Below are 17,629 nucleotides of genomic sequence, written 5' to 3'. Positions count from 1 at the left end.
GGACAGTAGTAGCACATGACACATGCACCGAAAGCGTCGGCACACATTTCAAAGCGTTAGCACATGCACCAAAAGGCAGCACATAGCTTTGCTTTGCTCGCAGAATCTACCAAGTGGATTGGTCACCTCACGTGGGGCCAACTGTTTTTAGCATCTCATGTGCTGAATATGGTACTATACATCGTATCAACACATGAGGTGCTAAAAACAGATGTATTTAGCATCTCATGTGCAGAATATGATGTCCAATGCCGTTTCGGTACATGAGGTGCCGTAAACAACCGAACCTCACCTTTTACGGTGTACACTGTACCGAAAATCCGTTTTTTTAGTGAATGAGGTGTCGAATACCCATGCTATATTTATAAATACGGTAATATATTATCTACTTTGATAAATACAGTATAATATATTATCTATTTTTATACTTTTGCCTCTTCGTAGTGAAGTGGTCATAATGCAGACAAAATAACCTGGCTGGAATGTAAAGGCGATGAGGAGTTATAGGCCTGTTGAAGACTAGATCGTGATCACTCACCAGTACTGTGTTGGGCTGGGACATATGGAGTGGGTTGGAACTGGCCTGGTGTGTTTGGGCCGAAGGAAGGCACGGGGCTATGGGCTATGAGCCAAGCCGAGGTTCGAGCGAGCTGAGCCAACTCGCTTGCTTGAGCTTTTCGTCTAGTGCTAGTCGTGTGGCATCACTCACCGGGCCTCCGGATACCCAGGGCCAGGGTAGGCAATGCGCTCTCTGTTCCTTTTCTTTTTTTCTTTTTCCTTTCCTTCTTTCATTTTCTTTTTTTTAAGAGGAAGGGAATTCTATGTTTCCATCTCTAGTCTTAGGCCAAACAATTTCAATATTATGGCTCTGCCAGGTGGGCCCTGAAAAAATCCCGTGTCGATTCAAGGTCACATTTCTTGCTCATCTTCACCATCATCCTTTCATTACCTCCAATAAAAGGGATGCAATTATTCCATTTCAATTCGTTCCAAGTTCATATTGGGGATCGGCAGCTGGCGTCCTACTGTCGAGCAAAAACCCACCGAACTATATACTGCAATCCAGATTCCAAGCCATGCTGAATGGGAATACAAGGTTAGTTATTATTCTTCTACGAATATCCAAATTTTTACACCTAATACTCCATCAAAAATTATTATTAGTATCCGATATACTTGAAGAAGGTAAGGTCATAGGTATGAAAACACGATCTCGGACGACTCATCAAACCAAAGGCCAGAAGTTCTATTTTTTTTTAGAATACCTCATCAGTGCTGGTTCAAAATCATCATCAGTGACGGATTTTAAACTGACACTGATTATTCGGCACTAATAATAAGTGACTATCAATGTCGAGTATGAAATCGGTAATAAAAATCACTATCAGTACCGTTTCTATCCACAAACCAGCGCTGATAATTCATTATCAGTGCCAATTTTATTCACGAACCGAAACTGATAATGAATTATCAGTACCTGTTAGGAACATACACTGATATTGATTATCAGTGTCCGTTCTAAAATAGAACCGGCGCTGATAGATCTCGATGGTCAAAAAAAAATTGCACAATCCAAAATACATCACATGCATATGCATCCATTCTTTTAATATTTAAGTCACGATAAACACTTAATATATTAATTCAAACTATAGGTATTTCTAAAATTACATCGAATATCATTACATGCATAGTTGATATCTAAAATTTTAACTCTAAATATTACATTAAAATGATTCAGCGTATAAATGAGCGCACTAGCTGTTGCTTCAAACGGAAGTTCCATTGGACTTTCGTAAATAACGAAACTATTACTATCACACTAAAACTTAAGGTTTAACTGGTACTTTCCTTCTCGGACCTTCCTGCATTAAGGACTAAGTAATATGTACCCCACTTCTAGGCAAGAAGACGTAAAATTGAAGTCAAGCTACAATCCATCCGCACCCGAGTGTTCCAGTAAAAATCCTATAGACAAAGAGCAATAATATAGAGGAAAAATTAATATTATTGAAATAATCTTAGCTACAAACTATAGATTCATGTCACTAACCATTTTAGCTTCATGTAACCGCGAGAGCCTAGGAGTCATTGCAAGCACATCCTCATTTTGTTCAAGCGCTTTCAATTTGAAATAGCTGTAGTCCGAAAATATGTATCCAAGTTGCATGTTAACCGATTGTAGAAGCGTATAAATAGTAGATCTTTCAGCCATAAGTCTTTGGTCTATTTCGGAGCTTAATACAGTTAAAGTGATATATCCTTCTTTGGGAAAAGCAATGCTAAAAGAGATATTGATCTTCATTTTATTGTTATCAACCAATATGGTTGTCACCATAGGTGGTGTGCCATCATGGTGCGCAATAATGTCATGTAGCTATTGTAGATAAGGAAGTATCTACATTAATCGGTATGTTAATTTCTAAATTTGTTAACTACAAACTGCAATATTAACTGATTTTCTTATAATTTATAGCAAAGGAATTTTCATCTTTGAGCATACAGATGTACCTAAGACAAGTCACATGTACGTCTATATGCTCAGAGAAAACCAATACCATATCAATCAGCACATGTGGATAATCTCGCAATTATGTCAAGTTATCAATTGCAGAACAAGGAAGTAACAAACTAGTTACTCACTGAGAAGTGATGGTAACATCTAAAACACCGATATAGCAATACACATCTAATATCATGACATACACATCTAATAATAAGCCAACATATTTTGAACTAAAATACATATCTAATTTCAGGACCTAAATTGGCTAACTAAAATTTCTAACTACAATTTGCTAAGTTAAATTTGAGAACTAACCCATGTGTTTCGTAACCCTTCTGGGTACGAAGGGGATACACCGTTGAGGATCTGGAGGCCTGGAGTATGAGGGCAAAGAGATTTTCATCTCTGAGCATGCAAATGTACCTTAGATAAGTCACATGTACGTCTACATGCTCAGAGAAAAAACGTCAATGCCATATCAATCGGCACATGTGGATAATCTCGTAATTATGTCAAGTCATCAATTGCAGAACAAGAAAGTAACAAATAAGTTACTCACTGGGAAGTGATGGTAACATCTAAAACACCGATATAGCGATACACATCTAATATCATGACATACACATCTAATAATAAGCCAACATATTTAGAACTAAAATACATATCTAAATTCAAAATCTAAATTGGCTAACTAAAATTACTAACTATAATTTGCTAACTACAATTTGCTAACTTGAATTTGAAAACTAACCCAGGTGTTTCATGACCCTTTCGGGTAGGAAGGGGATACGCCATTGAGGATCTAAAGGCCAGGAGTACGAGGGTGCTCACCCGGACCTGGGCGGCTGGATAGGATGGAGCGCAGCCTCCACGCTACCTAGATCTATGCCCTCCACCTCCACTGCCGCTGCTGCTCGCCATGAGGACATGAAGAAGGAGATGAGGAGGCGGTGGTGGGCCGGCACACGATGAGGATGAGGAGGCAGTGACGGGCCAACGCACGATGAGGACGAGGAGGCAGCGGTGGGCCGGCGCACGAGGAGGACGAGGAGGCGGCTGCGGGCCAACGCACGATGAGGATGAGGAGGTGGCGGTCAGCGCGCGACAAGGACGAGGAGGCGGCGATCAGCGCACGACGACGAGGAGGAGGAGGCGGTCGGTGCGCAACAAGGATGAGGAGGTGGTGGTCGGCGCACGACGAGGACGAGGACAAGGAGGCAACGCACGACGAGGAGGCTGCGGACGGGGAGGAGGCAGCGGTCAGGGAGGACGAGCAGCGTCAGGAAGAGTAGAGCAAACGAGGAGAGCAGCTAAGTGCTGGATATAAATATAACACAGGCATCAGTGACGGATCTAATTTCAATCGGCACTGATAGTTACTATCAATGTCGGTTCTAGTTCCAATCGGTACTGATAGTGAAGTGCTGATTCTTAAACTCCCACACGTGAGTAATAATTTAGGCACTAAGAACCGACACTCATAGGCACTATCAGTACTGGTTCGTGGCTGGAACCGGCACTGAAGTATCAGTGCCGGTTCCAGCCAAGAACTGACACTGATAGTGCCTATCAATGCCGGTTCTTGGTACCTCAATCGTATTTCACACGCGGGAGTATAAGAACCGGCACTGATACATCAACCGTACCGGTTACGCTTATTAGTGTCACCAAATTGTATTCATACGAGCAACCAATAAAAATCTCAACTCTTGCATCTGCTTATGCGACCTCAAATTTAGTAAACTAAATAGAAACTTAGTTCAGCCTGTTCAGATACAACCACCAAACATTTTTTTTAACAAATACAACTCAGCTCGGCCTGCATATATGGTCCATATGGACAAGACTAACCTATCACACTCCAAGTCACCAGCTAGGCAACAACAATCAGTACTATGGCCCCGTTTGGATAGGTTGTAGCTTTAGAGCTTCATGCTAGCTGAGGAAGCGGCTATGACTGTTGAATTTTGATTGTTGGTTTTTACAATAAACTTTTAACTTCTCAGCACACTAAAAGCTATAAAAAAAATCCTCTCAGCCTGCTTCTTAGCTTTTACTTTATTTCAGCCACAGCCGCTTACTCAGCCAGCCAAAAATCTCCAGAAGCTGAGACCAAAACCAGCTATTTCGGTTGCTTCTGACTTTCTTAGGGAAAAGCCAAAAAAAAGTCTATCCAAATAAGGGGTATGAATGACAATAGGCATATTTTAGCAGCTTGCCCGCGGGTGAAAGCGCTAACGGGAGTGGGTTTAGGATGTATTTTTTACCGTGGGTATGAGTTTGGATTTGAAGTTAACCTAACGGGTATAGAGAGACGGGTATAAAATGGGTTTACCCATACCTGTTTCGTTCGTATACCCACTCCACACTTATTGTCTTGTTTAAACAATATTCATTTGTATTGCACTAAGCCTTATTGAGTTGCGAAACAATATGTTGTATGTGTGAACTATATAATAATATACTAATATGATATACATAATATATGGGGTGCTGGTTTATTATCTTAGTTAAGGTGCACGTCTAAAGTGATGATATTATTATAACATACTAGCCTTTAACTTCAATACGTGTTTACTATATTAACTGGCATACGCAGGTACGTCATACCTATAAGCAGCAGGCTTGTGGTTAGTTTTTACCCATAACAGATAATAAGTATGAATATGGATTTGAGAATTAGCTCGTAAATACAAATTTATATAGCTTCTACTTACAAGTATTATACCAGTTGCCTTATACCATATCACCCTCTAGAACACTAAAGTAAAAAGGCTAGCCGTTGCTTGCCTCACAAACCGCCCACTCCGATCCAAACGTTCGAAAAGACATCCCTTCCCTTCCCTTTTTCTGCACTCTCCTTGCATTGTTTTAGGGATTTCAATTTTATTTTACAATTTTTTCCGTTCATCGACAAAAAGATCAAAATTTACAAAAGTTTACTAAAATTTCGGTCATTTTTCATCATATACTCTGTAGGTCTCACATGTCAGTAAAAAAAAATTCTATTTCATTTATAATTAAAATTACCGAAATTCACAAAATTTCACCGAAATTTCAGCAAAATTTTAATCCCTGCTTTCTCCTGGCCTTCTTCCTCTCGCCACCAATTCGCCGAGACAAATCGCGGATCCAAAGCAGGCGTCAGCGAGCGATCGCCAGAAAGCGAAAGTCGCCTCGATCCGCGCCCGCCCGCAGCGGAAAAAGCGGTAAAGCTTAGCAGCGAAGGCGAAAGCGAGCTCGATAAAAGCCAAGCCCCCCCGGGGCGCGATCGCGATGGCGCTGGCCACCTCCTCGGCAGTCGGCTCCTCCTCCCCGCCACGGGAGTGCGCGCCGCACGAAGGAGGGATGGAGCTGGAGATCGTCGAGATGGGGCCGTCGGGCCGCCCGCGGCCGCTGCAGTTCGACAGAGAGAAGCTCCCGCAAACGCTGGTGTTGGAGCTCCGCCGCTTCCTGCGCGTCGCCAACCAGGTCCAGGCCGAGAACCCGCGCGTCTCCTACCTATGTAAGCGTCAAGAGATCACGCTCTCTGCTTCCTCTAGTGTTTTTCTTTTCTCTCTTGATTTCGTACGGATGCCGTCGTCGGCGCGCGTGAATGTTTGTGGAAATGCCCGGCAAAGAAGCTGCTGCTTGGCACGAGAGAAATTTCGAACATCTCAGTGTCTGTGATGCTTCGGATGCTTGGGTTGGTGTCACGTCGGGATGAGATCCTGCGCGTATTCTTCTGATTCTGATTCTTTTCGAAGTGGTGTTTCGGCTAAGTGACCAGCCAGGAGATTCCATGTGGTGTTGGTGCCATCTGTTTCCATTTCAGAATATTCTGTCTTGTCATACCTCCTCCAACGCTGTAAAATGCATTGTAGATGGTGAACACGAGTTTCTCCTTGCTTGCGGCTGCTTCGTGCTGGCTGTCCTCCTTGTCTTAAGCCAACTCATTGTGTTGCATCACTTGAGGGCTTACTGGGGAATTCTTAGCTCATGATGTACCACAGTCACGGCCTGCTTCACTCTTTTGGAACAAAGAAATATGATGATTGAGTGGATGTCACAAAGCAACATGAGCTTTGCCTAGGAAACTTACCTTCATAGTACTATGAATCCTTAAAAAAGGTTTTCTCTTGCGAGGTCGGTTTCATGCTTTTGAAAAGGCTCACATCATGGATCCACGTGCAATAGGGAGGGGTGTTAGGCAATGTCACATCCAGTTTTAGCGGACGAAACCAAGTGTGACTTATGTGTGCTCAGAAAGTTTAACACACGTAAGGACATCATAGGTGAAGTATGTCGAAGATTAGTTCTTGATAATGTGTCTGTAAATTAACTGGGTACATTCGAGTGCAGGGATTAATCACGAGACGAGACAATCGATGTATACAGATTCGGGTCTCTGATTGGAATAATACCCTACGTCCTGTGGGGGTGTTGCTGTTGTATATTGATGATCTCGAGTACAAGTAATGAGGTTAAATCTATTACAGAGAGTATATCAGATTTGATCTACTCTAAAGCTAAGGTCGATGAATATCTTCTCTGTTAGGGTCTTGATGCTTGCCTCGAGTTCTCTCTTCTCCCCCCTTTTTCCAGCATTTTCGCCTTATATAGAGGTGAGGTCCCGACTCCTATCCAGTCGTGGTCGATAGGAAGTTGTCTTTCTTGACGTCCAAGTAGATAAATCTGTTTTGAGTACTAATCGTATCGAGTTAGGTAACCAATTATAACCTTCCTGATATGTAGACTCCTATCCAGCCATAGTCGATAGGGAGTTGTCTTTCTTGATATCCAAGTAGATAAATCTGTTTTGAGTACTAATCGTATCGAGTTAGGTAACCAATCGTAACCTTTCTGATATGTACTTCCTTGATTCTGGGTGTATCAAGTACCGTTGATTCGCTTCGTGGTATCTAAAGTTTCTTAATATGTGTTGTATATACCTTGTTCATATATGATATATTCTTTATGCGTATATACCTCATAGTTAAATATTCAACAGTAGCCTTCTAACTCTACTCAACAGTAAATGTTTCCATAAGCGCTCACTCGAGTACCGCCAAGTTTAAGCTTAGTCGAGTAAAGTGGATCAGTCTTATAGTCAAAAGAATTGAGCATAGGCGGGTCCTTCCTCGAGTACCGAGTGGAAGCTCAGTCGAGTCGAGCACCCTGTGGCTAACCGCACTCGAGACTTGAAGGAAAAGACTAAAGAACTCAACTGATCGACATCTAACTTCGAGTGGAGTTAAAAAACCTTTCGAAATATAAAACTACGGGTGTATGCGCATTTAATGCGGGCAGAAGGGTGTGCAAAGATTCGCACATCGTCATCATACCGCTTTTCACGCTAGTCGAAGCATGGTAAAAACGGGCGTGGTTGTTGAAGAGATGGTAAACTTTTGACTTTTTACCCGTATGACCTGGACTTGTGGTGGTCATTCCTCGTCATTGCCACCAATCTTCCTACTCAAGCCTTTCTGCTTTCTCCGCCCCAGCATGCACTACCGCCAGAAAGAACTTCTAGATCCATGGATCCCAACTCTTCCTTAGAGATCCCGACTTCCTCCTCGTCGGAGAAGTAGTCGGACGTAGTAGTGGCTGAGACCTCGCCCGATCAGTACGATGAGGCGAGGTTTGTGATCGAGGCCTGGACACCCTTGGCAATGCAAGAATCTAGGCTGGCGGAACTTGAAGCAGAAAAAATGGTACCGCCGCATAGCCTGGTTGAATGGAGGACAACATCTGGTGAGAGGTTCCCTTCCTGCAAGATTGAGCACGGATTTCTAGTTTTTGAGTCCTTCCGCTGTGGTTTTAACATTCCTCCGTTCAAGTTTCTCCTCAATGCACTCGATCGATATCAAATCGAACTTCACGATCTGAACCCCAACTCCATCACCATGTTGAGTGTTTTTGTTCATCTTTGTGAGGCTTTCCATGGTATCGAGCCAAGTTTGAATCTTTTTCAGTACTTCTATAAACTAAAAAGAATTACTGAGAACAAATGTGTAGGGGGTGTGTTTCCAATTGAGGAGTGGAATGAAGAACTCCTATATCTTGGTTCCTCTAACCTCTTCTTGGTCGAAAGATTGGAAAAAACTTTGGTTTTATGTCTCCAATCGTGACCCGATTGGTTTTCCATTAGTGTATAGAGGTTTTTTTCTTGTCTAAAATCCTTCTTGGACACAAAATCACCGAGAATTTGACCACACCACCTATTTTGCCAACAGGATTGGCATGTTGAGGCAATTTGGCCTAACCGGGTAGCATGTGGCTAGAGACTTTATTAGTAAGAGATTAAGTACATGAAGGCACGAACACGCCTGGCTTGGAAATACAGTGGGGATGAGGATGCTTCCAGGGATGCAGTCGGATGTAACGCTTAATTAACATTTTGCCCTTTTCGTTTCTCTATAAATTTAGAGCTTTGTCGAGTAAACCTTTTTTCTCTTTTTCAGCTCTGCCTGCTCAGGATATCACTGCCTGATTGAATAAGCTTTTCTCTTCTGGCGCACCAGAGTGTGATATTCTTCCTTACTCCCTTGAGAATCCTCGACCAGATGTAAGGGTTTTAATGGAAAAGTAGGACCGGTTATTGTCCATTTGATCTGACTTCTTTGTATGACCGTAGGCTCCAGTCTTCAACCAAGAACACATCCTCTCGAGCGAGGTCTTTGATCTCAATGGCACTTCTTCCGCTGATGCTGTCGACAAGGGGAAGGAATCAGCCAATGAGGAGGCCGAGGGGTCTCTTCGATCAAAGAGATTATCCCCGTCTTCTCAATTGCTGCCTGATCCGAGCCCTCTCAAGCGCAAGCGAAGGAGTCCTCGGGTATACTGATTGAAGTTCTTATTATCTTTTTATTTCCTCTCGAATTATTAAGTAGATACCTGAATGCATTCGGTTTGGATGAGTGGCCTCTTGTTAGGGAACGGCGAGTGTACCAGCTCAATCGCCTCCTCGAGCAACCGTCGCTCTCGATGACCCGGTCGAAAAGGTAACTCTTATCAAGTCATCGATTTCCTTTCGGTCATTCTATTGATGACGAGTTGCATGGATGGCTCTCTTTTTTAGGGGACGTTTGGCACGTCCTCACAATTGCCAACTCGAGGGACCGTCATGCCTGATGACTCGACTAGAGAGGTAATTTCAGTTGAATTATCGCTCTTTAGTTAGTCATACTTCCACTCAATAATGTATTCTCATTATTTGGTTCTTTGCATGCTACTGATGACTTGACTTTGCCTGGTCCATATGTAACTTCTCCACTGGCTCCGCCTACCGGATCAAGAACAAAGAAGGTGACCAGAAAAAGGCAAAAGCCAAGCATCATTTCACATTTTCCGATTTTAAAGAGGTTTGTCTTGGATTCTGATCTTGACTGGTCAATTAGCAATCCTTTTTTTTCTCTTCTCTTATTATGTTGATTCCAGACTATCGATTGAGGCGCAAACCAAAGCTACCAGCGCCTCGACCAGTCATCTGGGGCGGACTCCCCCGATTGACTTGGCCCTGACTCCAATTAGAGATCCTGCCTCGAGCGCATCCGAAGAAGATCCATAGCTCAGGGGAAGTGAAACTTCAATACCAATTCCGAATGATGATCCGTGGGCGGCGATAAAACCTCTTCTCCAGGCTACAAGCGCTTAGGTAGCTGCCGCTGAGGCTAACCACCACAAGAAGCTTGAAGCCAAGAGGGAGAAAATTGAACGTAAGTCTGTTCTTGATCACAAGTGCGTGATTCGATTATTGGGTAACTAGCAAAGAATTATTGTTTGGTTTACCTTTTTTAGGCCTTGAATCCTCCTGCAACAGCAAGGAAAAGCTTCATCCTGACGCAATGAAGAAGGTTAACAACGATGTCAAGTTTCAGGAGAGACTCAGGAATCAAGCGAACACTGCTCGAGCTAAAAAGAAGGCGATGATGGCTGAAAGGGATGCTGCGGTTCTGGCTCTTCAAGAGCTAAAAGAGCAGACCCTCGATCTCATGTCACAAGCAGCCTCTGCAAGTGCTGCCACATTGCTAGGTATTCTCAAGAGCTATAACCCCATGCTCGATACCTCATTGGTGGTAGTCGGGTTCAATTGCACTAGCAAGGAAGTCGCAAAACTGGTCGCAAGCGTCCAGCCGGTAGTTCCAGCCTTTGTTGAGTCTTTGAGGCTTAGTTTGCCTAATGATGATAGTGAGGAGAGTCCCTCAAACTGATGGTCCAGCCTGTTTTGGCACTTGTAAGATATATTTTATGATCTAAGAATGACCGCAACAATGCTATATTTTGCCAGTGTATTATGCTTTTATTTGCTATTTTCTTATCGATGAAATAGGATTAGCATAAGCAGGTGCAAAAACTGATAGATACATGTTGTCATCATTCTCAAGACCATACGATTATGCATCTGTCAACCTAAAATTTTAACTAGATAAGCTATTAGATGCGCGACCCTCGAGTACTCGAGAAGACAGTAATATTAAGGAAAAGGACTAATACAAAGCTTAGAGCATATCGGATTTTCTGTGAACTTTTATCAACTTGTGCATTCAATCAGCACATAAACATGAACTCGATACAGAGCACGCGCGAGGTAGACTAGGACTTCAGAACCCTTTTGGCCGTTAGGTGTGAGATGTCTAACAATCTCTGTGCTGTTATGCCTCCTGAGGTATAATTGTCCGTCATCGACCTAACACATGTCTCCGTTGGTTCTATTCAATGTGATCAACACAGAGCCAGATAAAATTTTGCAAAAAATATATAACAGAAAATATGGTATTATGATGTAGCCCCCGACTCTATGGTCGAGGAAGTAATTACCCAATCGGAGAGTAAAAAAGGACATACATGTACCGTTGGTTGATAATATAGTCGAACAAAGGGTAAAGTTCTAGCATCAAAGGTATGTGATGTAGCCCCCGACTCTCTGTTTGATGTGGCAATCAAGATAGAGAGTAGAGCGTATGCATCAACACATCATCCTCGACTGAATACTCGAGAGTGCAAGCCCCTGAGCACTATTGTTTTAACTACGATGTGAATACTGAGTGAGCTTCAATTGTCGAGTAGGTGGGCATTGAAAACCCACTCCCGTTTGTGCTCGTTTTCACCGGAATCTTGATTTGATGCATCATAATGACTGCTCATTCCTCTTTGTAGAGATGAGACAAGCCATAATGCCATCATGACGTCTCGACCTCGCCGAACATGCTATGCGCCCAACGCCATCGTCTTGGATCTTGGCGACTACGTTTATACAGTAAGACCCGTTCCCCCGCTATAAATAGAGGGGACTCGAAACTGTCTGTCCTTCACATCGCCCCCCTTGTTTCCTTTGCTCATTGCCTTCTAGGATTTGTAGAGTTTGAAGCCATGGCCTCCACTCCATCTCCACCTCGTGAACTAATCCCAGAAGTCCTTTCCCCTAGGTCTCTCGCCATGGTCCCTCCTGAAATCATCATCGTTTCCATGACGAGAACTCGATTGGTAGTCCTAAGAAAGAGAGGGAAGAAGTGCCCACCGCAAAAAATCGCCGTCCCCCCGTTCAACACGTTTGCTATTACATTAAGACCTGTGCCTCATGCCAAACGGCACAGCGCTCCGCACGGGAGAGGATTGAGGATGGTGGTGATCTCGACTGGATCATCGACCAAGTCGCCATCGAGGTCTTTGGCGGTGGAGCCTTCAGGTCATCACTGGCTAAGGAGGCGCAGTCGTCTTCTCCGTCGACAACCGTCAGATCGCCTTCGCACCACGCAGAAGACCACTCGGCATCACCGGCATCGACCAGCAGCTCTAGCAGGGTCTTCGCCTCAGCCACATTCCCCGGTCCTTATGCTGGTCAATGGCTGGTCCCTGGAATGATCAGCTGCCGCCCGAGGGAGGAGTATAAAAGGTTCCTCAACTCATTCAAGGGCGAATAAGGTTTTTTGAAAGATCTAAGGTAATCCTTTCTGTAACTTATCTTTCCTATGAATAAAACTTTCAGAGTTGATCGATGTTCCACGAGTGCTCGAGTATCTCGCTGTTTGGAGTAGATAGCCGTATCGACCTAGGTCGAGTGACTTCGACTACTATGTAAGGTCCTTCCCACTTAGACGATAACTTGTGGTGCTGGGCCTGTTTCTGCACCTTCCGTAGGACGAGGTCCCCAGCAGCGAGTTGCCTGGGTTGAATTTTCTGGCTTTGATATCTACGCAATGCATGCTGATACTTAGCCGCTCAAATAGATGCTCGATCTTGATACTCGAGTAAATTTATGTCATTCACTCGTAAATGCTTCTGCCCTTCTTCAGAGTAACTTTCTACTCAAGGTGATCCGAACTGCAACTCAATCGGGAGCACCGCTTCTGCTCCATAAACCAAGAAGAACGGAGTTTCACCGGTGGCCCTATTAGTCGATGTACGAATGACCCATAGTACCGAGGGAAGCTCCTTTACCCAGCATTTCGAGTAGGCTTTTAGCCTGTCGAAGACTCGAGTTTTGATATCCTGCAAGACTATACCATTAGCACGCTCAACTTGATCATTACTCTGCGGGTAAGCTACTGAGGCGAAACAAGTCTTAATGTCGAATTCTTCACAGAACGCAATAAAGGTTCCACATCTGAACTAGCTACCGTTATTCGTAATTATCCGATGCAGAATGCCGAATCGAGTGATTATGCTCCTCATGAACTTCTTGGTCGCTTCTACGATTATTTTTCCTACGGGTTCGGCCTCTATCCACTTGGTGAATGTGTCAATAGCCACGAATAAGAACTTGTAACCACCTTGGGCTCTTGGGAACGGTCCCAGGATATCCAAGCCCCAGACGGAGAAAGTCCAAGAAAGAGGGATTGTTTGCAGAGCTTGGGTTGGTCGAGTGGTTTGCCTTCCGAAAAATTGGCAGCTTTCGCACTTTTTAACCAACTCGGAAGCATCCTGGAGGGTAGTCGGCCAATAGAATCCCTAGCAGAAATTTTTTTCGACCAAGGTGCGAGAAGACGCATGATTACCACACGTGCTTGCATGGATATCGAACAATATTTTTATTGCCCTCTTCCTGAGTGATGCACTTCATCAAGATTCCGTTACTCCCCTTTCGGTAGAGCTTGCCGTCTACCAAAATGTAGAGCTTGGATTTACGAGCAATTTTCTCTGCAGACACATCATCATCAGGGATGTCTCAACCCTCGAGATAGGATTGGTACGGAGTCATCCAAGTCAGGTTACGTTCGAGTAGTGCAGCATCCGTGTCTGCGGGTTCTACCTCACTGACCTGACCAGACTGCTGGTCGGGTTGGGCAGCATCCGTTTGCCAAATTGTCAGGATAGATGGCTTAAGGAGTTTCTCAACGAAGACCCCTATGGGTACCACTGCTCGAGAAGAAGCGAGTCTAACAAGTTCATCCACATCAGAGTTATCACTCCTTCTGATATGGTCACTTCTAGCCCTTCAAACTTTTTCCTGAGCTTTCGTACCTCGAGTAAGCCACCATGTTGTCGTCCAAGCACTGGTACTCCTTTTGAACTTAGTTTATGACTAGCTATGAATCCCCTTTAACAAGAAGTCATTTAATCGCAAGCGATGCAGCTATGCGGAGCCCGTTTACTAGTCCTTCATATTCTGCAATATTATTAGAAGCTTTAAAGTCTAACTAAACAACGTACCTGAGTTCGTCGCCTGTTGGAGATTTGAGCACAATGCCAGCCCCCGAGCCCTGGAGTGATCCATCAAAAAAGAGCATCTAGTGATCTTCGATCATGTTTGGCATTTTTTCCTCAATGCTCGTCCATTCGGCGATGAAATCTGCTAACACTTCGGATTTCATGCTTGTGCATGGTGCATAGATTACGTCGAACTCATTTATCTGTACCAGCCATTGCGTGATTCGTCCAGTAGCTTCCCGATTGTGTATTACATCCTTTAGCGGATACGTCATTATGACTGTGATCCTGTGCGCTGGAAAGTAGTGCCGTAATTTTCGGGAAGACATCAAGACTGCATATATCAGCTTCTGTACTTGCGGGTATCGTAGCTTAACATCATGTAGAACCTCGCTCACGTAATAAATAGGTTTTTGGACCTTGGTCTTTTTCTCGGGGCATTCCCCTTCGACTGCCAGTACCGTGCTTACAACTTGTGGGGTAGCTGCAATATACAAAAAGAGCTCCTCTTTCTCGTTAGGCGATGTAAGAATTAATGGGGAAGATAAGTACCTTTTTAAGTCCCGGAAGGCGTGTTCCGCTTCCTCTGTCCACTCGAATTGGTCTTGTTTCTTAAACAACCTGAAGAAAGGCATTCCTCGCTCGCCCATCCTAGAAATGAACTGACTAAGAGCAGCGATGCAACCTGTCAGTTTCTGAACCTCCTTCAGTGTTCGAGGTGACCGCATCTGGTCGAGAGCCTCAATTTTGCGCGGGTTGGCCTCAATGCCTCGACTTGACACTAGGAGGCTGAGAAGCTTGTCGGACGGCACACCGAACATGCACTTTTGGGGTTAAGCATTATGCGATACTTCCTAAGGTTATCGAATGTTTTCGTGAGATCGTCAACCAATGCGTTTCTGGTTTCTGACTTGACTACAACATCATCGTCGTATGCTTTTACATTGCACCCGATTTGGGGTTGTAGACAGTTTTGAATACACCTTTGATACGTAGCACCAGTGTTTTTTAAACCGAAAGGCATCTTTACATAACAAAATACACCGAAGGGAGTAGTAAAAACTGTTTTCTCCTCATCCCCTAATCCCATGCTAATTTGGTGATACCCTGAATAGGCATCTAGAAAACATAGCAATTCACAGCCTGCCATAGAGTCGACGATCTGGTCGATGCACGGGAGGGGAGAAGGATCCTTGGGGCAAGCTTTGTTGAGGTTGGTGAATTCGACGCACATTATGCATCTGCCATTGGCCTTCTTGACGAGGACGGGATTCACGAGCGACGTAGGATGACGCACTTCTCGAATGAAGCCCGCCTTTAGGAGTTTATCGACCTCCTCTTGGATGGGCCCCTTCCTATCTTCCGCAAATCTTCGCTGCTTTTGCACCACAGGTTTGGCGCTGGGTTTAACAGCTAGTCGATGCTCGATCACCTCCCTAGGGACCCTGGGCATATCGGATGGTTGCCAAACGAACACATCTTGGTTTGCCTGGAGGAAGGTGACGAGTTCAAGTTCCTATTTGGTGTCAAGATTAGCCCCAATCTTGACCGTCTTGGATGGTTTAGACAGCTTGAGGGGCACTACATTGACGCAACCACCAGTCTTCTTATCGTTGACGCCATCGTTGATCTTGCCTTTGGTGTCGTCGGACTTAGAGGTACTAGCAAGACTCACGAGCCTGGAGTTTTTGGCCTCGACGACATCTTGGTGCCATTGACACTTAGAATTTGCGTCCTTGGGGATGATAGCCACTCGACCGAAGTGTTTGACCATATCCAGGCTTTGCTTATCGCATTTGACTGCTGCATGTTGATCCCCTTTAACTATAATAGCCCCCTTAGGACCCAGGATCTTGAGCATTTGGTAAGCATAGTGAACCTCCGCCATGAACTTGCCCAGCATTGGGTGACCTAGAATCACATTGTACGCCATCTCGAAGTTCGTAACATCAAAGATCAGCTTTTTTGTGCGCAAATTGTCGGGCGTGCCAAATGTGATCAGCAGCTAGATCCGGCCGAGAGGCATGGTCGATGAGTTGGGAGTTATGCCATGGAAATGCTCGACTCCTATTTTAAGCTCTGATCTCTGAATTCCCATCTTGTCCAAGGTTTTGGAGAAAATGAGGCTGAGTGAACTACCACCATCGACTAGAGTTCTGGAAACTTTGATGTTGAGTATGGTCGGCTGAACCACGACCAAATATCGACCAGGATGTAGTATCGCGAGCGTATGATCGGATTGGCCAAAGGTGATCGACTATTCCGACCACCTGAGATACCGAGTAGGCCCAGTTAGGGCCAAGTTGACTTCTCGCTCGACCTCCTTGTGCTGCCTTTTGGACTCGTACATGGTGGATCCTCCGGAGATGTGTGCTAAGCTATGGTCCACCTCATGGAACTGGGGCTCGCTGCCCTCAATGTTCGACTTAACCTGCTTATTGCCACGCTCACTATTTATCTTGATCTTTTCATCAAGCTTCTTCTTGAACACATAGCACTCATCAAAGTCGTACTGGTTGCTCCGATGGATGGGGCACCACTTTCCTCCACCTCGATTGAGGCCTTTATTGTTCCTAGTGTTGCACGATTTGTTCCTGTTGACCGCAGCTATAGTCGTATCGGGTCCCTTGCGCTTGTCACTGGGTTTGGTTTTCTTTCCTCCACTCTTCGAGGATTTGGGTTTGTCCTTGCTAGATTGAAGATTTTAGCACGCACCTGCGCTTCTGCTTGTTTTTTGCACTTATCGGCTAACTCGAAAAGCTCTTTGACCATACGGATCTTCCGAGTAGCCATCTTTTCACGTAAATCTATGTCCTAAACACCTCGTTTGAAGGCGATGATTACCGACTCATCGAAGATGTCCGGGATCGTGTGACACTTATCGCTGACCTGATGGATAAAATCTCGAAGAGATTCATTGTCGCCTTGGTGTAGTTGGTGGAGATCGTTCTCTGTTCCTAGGTGCTTGAATGTGCCTTGAAAATTAGCTATGAACTAAGCCTTAAGTTCTGCCCATGAACTAATCGAGTTGGGTGGCAACTTTAGCAACCAGGACCTTGCGGGTCCATCAAGGGCGGTTAACAAGTAATTGGCCAATACTCGATTTTCACCACCGGTTGCACAAATAACAGTGGTGTAGATCTGCAACCACTCCTTGGGGTTGATTTTCTCGTCGTATTTCTAGATCGGGCCCACTTTGAACTTCTCGGGCCACCGAATTGATCGAAGTTCGTGTACAAAAGCCTCACAGCCTCCGTCGAACTCATCAGGAGGAGGTGGGGGGGGGACTGTCACGCCTGCCTCTTCGAGTAGGGGAGTCATGTCGACCATCCCGTCCTGTAGATCTGCGGTCATAGTAGCAGCAATCATCTTTACGACGTTCTTCATGGTGGTTTTCGATCATCGTCCGTAGATCATGCCAATTACGAGGAATGTGATTCCTTAGGTCTTCCTGACTTCCGCGCCTATGGACAGGGTAAGTACAGTTCAACCCAT

General features: G+C 44.6%; 1 long non-coding RNA gene across 1 annotated transcript; it reads left to right on the top strand.

Annotated features, from left to right (window-relative positions):
- The first annotated feature begins 9,655 nt into the window (after positions 1-9,655).
- On the top strand, positions 9,656-10,627 carry LOC133920625 (uncharacterized). Its single transcript, XR_009910149.1, has 3 exons — positions 9,656-9,849; positions 9,926-10,203; positions 10,286-10,627. It is a non-coding gene; the product is annotated as an uncharacterized LOC133920625 (long non-coding RNA).
- The last annotated feature ends 7,002 nt before the right edge of the window (positions 10,628-17,629 follow it).

The sequence above is a fragment of the Phragmites australis genome, chromosome 6 (assembly GCF_958298935.1).
Source record: "Phragmites australis chromosome 6, lpPhrAust1.1, whole genome shotgun sequence".
Taxonomy (NCBI): domain Eukaryota; kingdom Viridiplantae; phylum Streptophyta; class Magnoliopsida; order Poales; family Poaceae; genus Phragmites; species Phragmites australis.
This window is presented reverse-complemented; position numbering and strand designations above follow the sequence as displayed.